Source organism: Stegostoma tigrinum, chromosome 3 (genome assembly GCF_030684315.1).
Source record: "Stegostoma tigrinum isolate sSteTig4 chromosome 3, sSteTig4.hap1, whole genome shotgun sequence".
NCBI classification, from domain to species: Eukaryota; Metazoa; Chordata; class Chondrichthyes; order Orectolobiformes; family Stegostomatidae; genus Stegostoma; species Stegostoma tigrinum.
Window position 1 is genome coordinate 106,430,762 of NC_081356.1, and position 6,014 is coordinate 106,436,775.

A 6,014-nucleotide genomic window follows, 5' to 3' on the forward strand; every position below is an offset into this window, starting at 1 on the left:
ATTGAGTCTCCCACTCTGGGAAAAAGCTTCTTGCTATCCACCTTGTCTATACCCCTCATGATTTTGTAGGCCTTAATCAAGTTCCCCCTAAATCTCCATCTTTCTAATGAAAATAATTCTAATCTACTCATACTTCCTTCATAGCCAGCACCCTCCATACCAGGCAATATCCTGGTGAATCTCCTCTGCACTCTCTCCAAAGCATCCACATCCTTTTGGTAATGTGGTGACGCAGTACTCTAAATGTGGCCGAACCAAAGTCCTATACAACTGCAACATGACCTGCCAACTCTTGTACTCAATACCCTGTCCAATGAAGGAAAGCATGCCATATGCCTTCTTGACCACCCTATTGAACTGCGTTGCCACCTTCAGGGAACAATGGACCTGAACACCGAGATCTCTCTGTACATCAATTTTCCCTAGGACTTTTCCATTTACTGTATAGTTCACCCTTGAATTTGATCTTCCAAAATGCATCACCTCGCATTTGCCCGGATTGAACTCCATCTGCCATTTATCTGCCCAACTCTCCAGCCTATCTATATTCGGCTGTAATCTCTGACAGTCCCCTTCACTATCTGCTACTCCACCAATCTTCGTGTCATCTGCAAACTTGCTAATCAGACCACCTACACCTTCTTCCAAATCATTTACGTATATCACAAACAACAGTGGTCCCAGCACAGATCCCTGTGGAACACCACTGGTCACAGCTCTCCAATTTGAAAAGCCCCCTTTCTGTCTCCTGTTGCCTAGCCAGTTTTTTTATCCATCTAGCTAGCACACCCTGGATTCCAAGCGAATTCACTTTCTCCATCAGCCTGCCATGGGGAACCTTATCAAATGCCTTACAGAAATCCAGACAAGTGTGAAGCATGTGTTTTGGGAGATCAAATGTAAGAGGGAAGTGTACAGTAAATAACAGGATCCTTAGGAGGATTGATGTACAGAGATATTACAGGTGGAAGCCCATAGTTCCCTGAAAGTGACAAGGTGATAAGTGTTAAAGAAGGTAAACGGCATGATTGTCTTCATCAGTCAGGGCATAGCGTATAAAAACTGGCAAGTCATGTTACAGCTGTGTAGAACTTTAGTTAGACCACGTTTGAAACATTGCACAAAGTTTCGGTCACCAAATTACCAGAAGGACGTAGAGGCTTTGGAAAGGGTGAAAAAGAGGTTTGCCAGCAGGTTTGAAACAAAAACAGAAATTGCTGAAGAAACTCAACAGGTCTGGCAGCATCTGTGGGAAGAAAGCAGAGTTAATGTTTCAAGTCTGCTAACTCTTCATTCAATCTCAGGAGGTTTCCAAAGAGGTTGCCTGGATCAGAGTGTATTAGCTATAAGGAGAGGTTGGACAAACTTCATCGTTTTCTATAAAGCATCAGAAACTGAGGTGACCTGATAGAAGCATATAAAATGATGAGAGGCATTAATTGGATGACTATTTGGGGCCTTTATCCCCAGGGTGGAAATATAAAAGACTAGGGGCATAGGTTTAAGGTGAGAGAGGAAAATTTAAAGGAGAAGTGCAAAGCAAACCTTTTACGTACAGGATGGTAGGTGCCTGGAATGCACTGCCAGGTGAAGTGGTAGTAGCAGATACAGTAGCAAAATTTGAGAGGCACTTAGACAGACACGTGAACAGGCAAGGAATAGAGAGATACAAGCCATATGCAGACATTTAGGATTAATTTAGAATAGCATCATTGTCAACACAAACATGATGGGCCAAAGGGCATGCACCTGTGCTGTGCTGTACTGTTCTACGTTATTTATGTCATCTGAAACATGAAATTCGAACAACACTGCGAAACCAAAACTGCCATCTGCTGGTCATTGCAGTATTGGCCATCTGTAGGTCAGTGTGGTATGTGCCATCTGCTGGTCAATGTTGGCCATCTGCTGGTCACTGTGGTATGTACCAACAGCTGGCCAGGGTGGTCTGGGCAATATACTGGTCACTGTTATTTGGGGAATCTGTAAGTCACACTGTAATCTGATTCATAAATTTAAGCACAGATACCATCATTCTTGCATTTGTTTTGTTGAGGAAAGCCATGCTACGTGGCATCTGCCATCGAAAGGTTTACACAGCTGAAGTTCCAGTTGGAGCTGCTGTTCTGTGAAATAACCTGCTTTTGACTAAATTGCTGCAGGTACAGATGAATGGTTAAAAATGAGATTGAAAGGGAGAACACATGAACAGGAATGTTCAATCAAACAAAGTAAATAATGTCAATTTGCCATAGTCCTACTGGATTGTAGTTCTGCCCTCTGATTAGAGGTTGTTTATCCTAACGGTTACCACACCTATAGCAAGAGGAGAGTTTGCGAAGGGGAGTCCTTCATGGTAACCTCAGCTGGTGTAGGAGTTGAACCCACCTTGTTGGCCTCATTCTGCATCACAAACCAAACATCCAACCAACTGACATAACCAAAACCATAAATTAAAGCATCCAACCAGAGAATCCTAAAAGGCTCTTAAAAATGTAGAGCCCAGAATTAGAGAACAATAATGGTGTTAACATGAAGGGACATAATGTTATAGAAAATGCTGCCAGCCAAAAAAGTAGAATCTGTTAGGATGTGAAACTGCCCATCGTGCTACCAATTTTTCATATTCTATGCCATCAATATAATCATTTAGGTCAGAGTGTTGCAAGTAGGAATGTTTCTTCCTACAATGAGCTTTTCTTTATTTTTATTGGATCATGAATGGGGAGGGAGGTGAAAGATGTAATACTAGTTGTGAGCCTAGTACAGCAAAGATTGGGCTTGCCAGCCACAAAACATGCAGGCAATTCAACTAGTGGTCAGGCTATAGAAACAGAGGTGAGCAAAGAGACGAGGAGGGAAAATACCATAAGGTCCAGCAGTTTAGCAGTCTTTAGATATTGAGGCATTACAATTCTTTAATTTTCACTAACTATTACTTTAATGCTTGGATTGATTCTTGCATTTGAGCAAATAAAGTTCACTTTGGTGTGTGGATCAAACAATTGGTTCAGTGAACCAAATTTGCAATATCGGCACTATGAAAGGATTTACTAAACTTCTGCACATCTTACTGAACCAATCTATCTTCAAATTTTTCCTCTAGAATTTCTAGCTTCATCAGTGCAAAGTACAGATCAGCCATGATCTGATCAAAGGTTAGAATGAATTTGAAGGATAATAGGACTACAGTACTCCTGTTTCTATGACTAAATCTTTAACAAAGACCAACTGACCTCTGCACTTTCTTTCTTCTGCAAAAAACTTTTATCCACTCCTGGCTTTACTTTATATCTTGCTCAAAGCAGATGAGACCAAAGAACATTCCAACTCATTGGTTTGAGATGGATTTTTGATTCTCTTGGCAAGCCAGTCAATTGCTATTTTTTTGTCACTTAAGAGGAAAAATATCGAACAGTGTTTCACCAAATAGCTGTTCTGATGGTGGAGGTTACCAGAATTTATATATGTATTAAATGGTGCAAGCATGATGAGCTGAATGGACTTCTTCTGCGCTCTGGAATCACTACAATTCCGTGACTGTAGTCAGGCCCCGACTGATTGAGTAGGCTTTGTGCACTGATCCTTGGCAGTCTCAAATGCCCTGTCTTCTTGCGATAACTGAAGCATGAGGTGAAGCAATTGAGTAAAAGTAGATTGAAGCATAACGAGGACATATGTATATCTGTTCAGTACAGTATAAATATGAATTAGAACTTGTGCTGCTTGATAAGTAGACAAAACACATTGCTCAAGGTCTGCATAGGTATCTTACTAAATTTATTAAATTAAATGTAAAATAATAAATACTAGATTTTCTTTTACATTTTGCTATTTTTAGAAAAGGTGTCAGATATTATTCTGCTTCATGAATTCAAGCACAGACATCAAAATTATCTCATTAATTTGTTGTTGCAAAAAGTTGCAATAGGCTGTCTTTAATTTCATATTAACCACAGTGTCATTGTTATTCTATTCCCTATTTTGTACTCAGTAGGAAAGTAATATATCAAATGTTTTCTAGAATCATAGCATTTCATTGCAGAGAAGGAGACCATTCTACTGGTTCCACCTCTTGCCAGAGTAATCCAAAACTAATGTTATTGCATCACATTCTCCATTTAGACCAGTGGGCTCCCAAAGATCACAGCTCAACTTCTCATCCACAGTCCCACCAGAAGTTGTGCAGGACCATGGAAGAGACATGGGAGGACATTTGGGCACTGGACTCCACTAGAGCTAACTCTCACTCTTTACTGCTCCCCAGGGTCATCCTTCCTGGCAGAAGATACCAGCAGGCTGCAGACCACAGTGGTGATGTATGTGAGGACCAAATGGAGGAGACAAGCAATAGTATTTATCTCTTCCACATGCCTACTCCCAAACCTTTTGTCTCATTTGCGACTTCTTCGGGTTCTGCAATAGTGTCCTTATTACACTGTGAAAACTATTCTCCTCTTCATTCTGGCCGCCTCACCTTGCAGTGGGAATACTGCCTGGAATCCTGTAAGTGAGAGATTAACAGCAATTCATGGCAATGACTTATAATGAATCTCGGGAGAGGAACATAGCTGTCCTGACCTACTGGAACAGAACCCAATACCATTATCATCCTCCTTTCACTGAAAACACCACTTCTGACATGTCCCTTACAGTGAGGCATTCTGCACTCCAACAATTGGCAATCGCAAAATACCTCATAGCCCTTTCCTTACAGTCTTAAAAACAATTTGAAAATATCTTCTTTCCACTGACACTCCAACCAGAAGAAATAAAGTTTCTTTATTCACTCAATTTTTTTCCATTATGAATAAAATCTGTATTAGACTCTCCTCAGATAACAAAGTGTAGAGCTGGATGAACACAGCAGGCCAAGCAGCATCTTAGGACCAGAAAAGCTGATGTTTTAGGCCTAGACCCTACATCAGAAAAAAAAAATTCTGATGAAGGGTCTAGGCCCAAAACGTCAGCTTTTCTGCTCCTAAGATGTTGCTTGGCCTGCTGTATTCATCCAGCTCTACACTTTGTTATCTCGGATTCTCCAGCATCTGCAGTTCCTATTATCTCTGATTACAATCTCCTCATCCTGTTGTACTGCTGTGGGAAAAAGCCCCGCAATCTTGGGTCACTTTATAGAATCACAGAATTGTTACAATGTAGGAGGTCATTGAATCCAATTAGAACAGAACCAGCTCTGCAAATGAGGATTATTACCTCATACAATCTCCTGCTTTTTCCCCATAATACTGCACACTGTTTCTATCCAAACCATCATCCAATCCCATTGAATGCCTCAATTAAGCCTGTCACCAACACTTTTCCAAGCAGAACATTACATTTCTATTGCCTTTCCTATTTCTGCTCTCATCTGATGAAAGCACTCCAGGTATCCTATGACTTTCTAGAATGATTTTACCTGACATCACAGTTGAAATGAGGACATAGTGTTACTTTAACTTATCCCTCTGTGCCATATGCCCCTATTTACATAAACCCTTTTGCTTTGAAATTCTGATTGAACCTCCCAAATTTGTTCAAAAGTTACAAAATTTAAAGCGTGAGACATGGAGAATTCAATGTATACTATTTTAACTTTATTTTTACATGTTAAGAGCATTGGATTGGGAAAAACATAACATCTAGGAATATACTTCATTTTGCACAGCACAGAGGAGAATGGCTTTGAAATGGAATATGTATAATTATAGCACCAACACCTGGCTGGAAATATAAGAAGCTGTGTGCAGTGTGACCTGGATAAAATGTCAACCAGGTCATTTGATCAGTGTGATATGTGCTATCTGCTGGTCGTTGTGGCTTCGGCAATGTGCTGGTCAGCTGTAGTATGGGTTGTCTGCAGGTCAGCTATTTTATGTGCCCTCAGCTGGCCAATGTGTTGTGAGCCATTTGCTCACCAGTGTTGTGTGGGCCATTGGCACCTTATTTCTGGTATGGATGTTGGCCAAGAGTTCTACAGGATAGCTTCGCTGTACAGGATTACACAATCATTCATT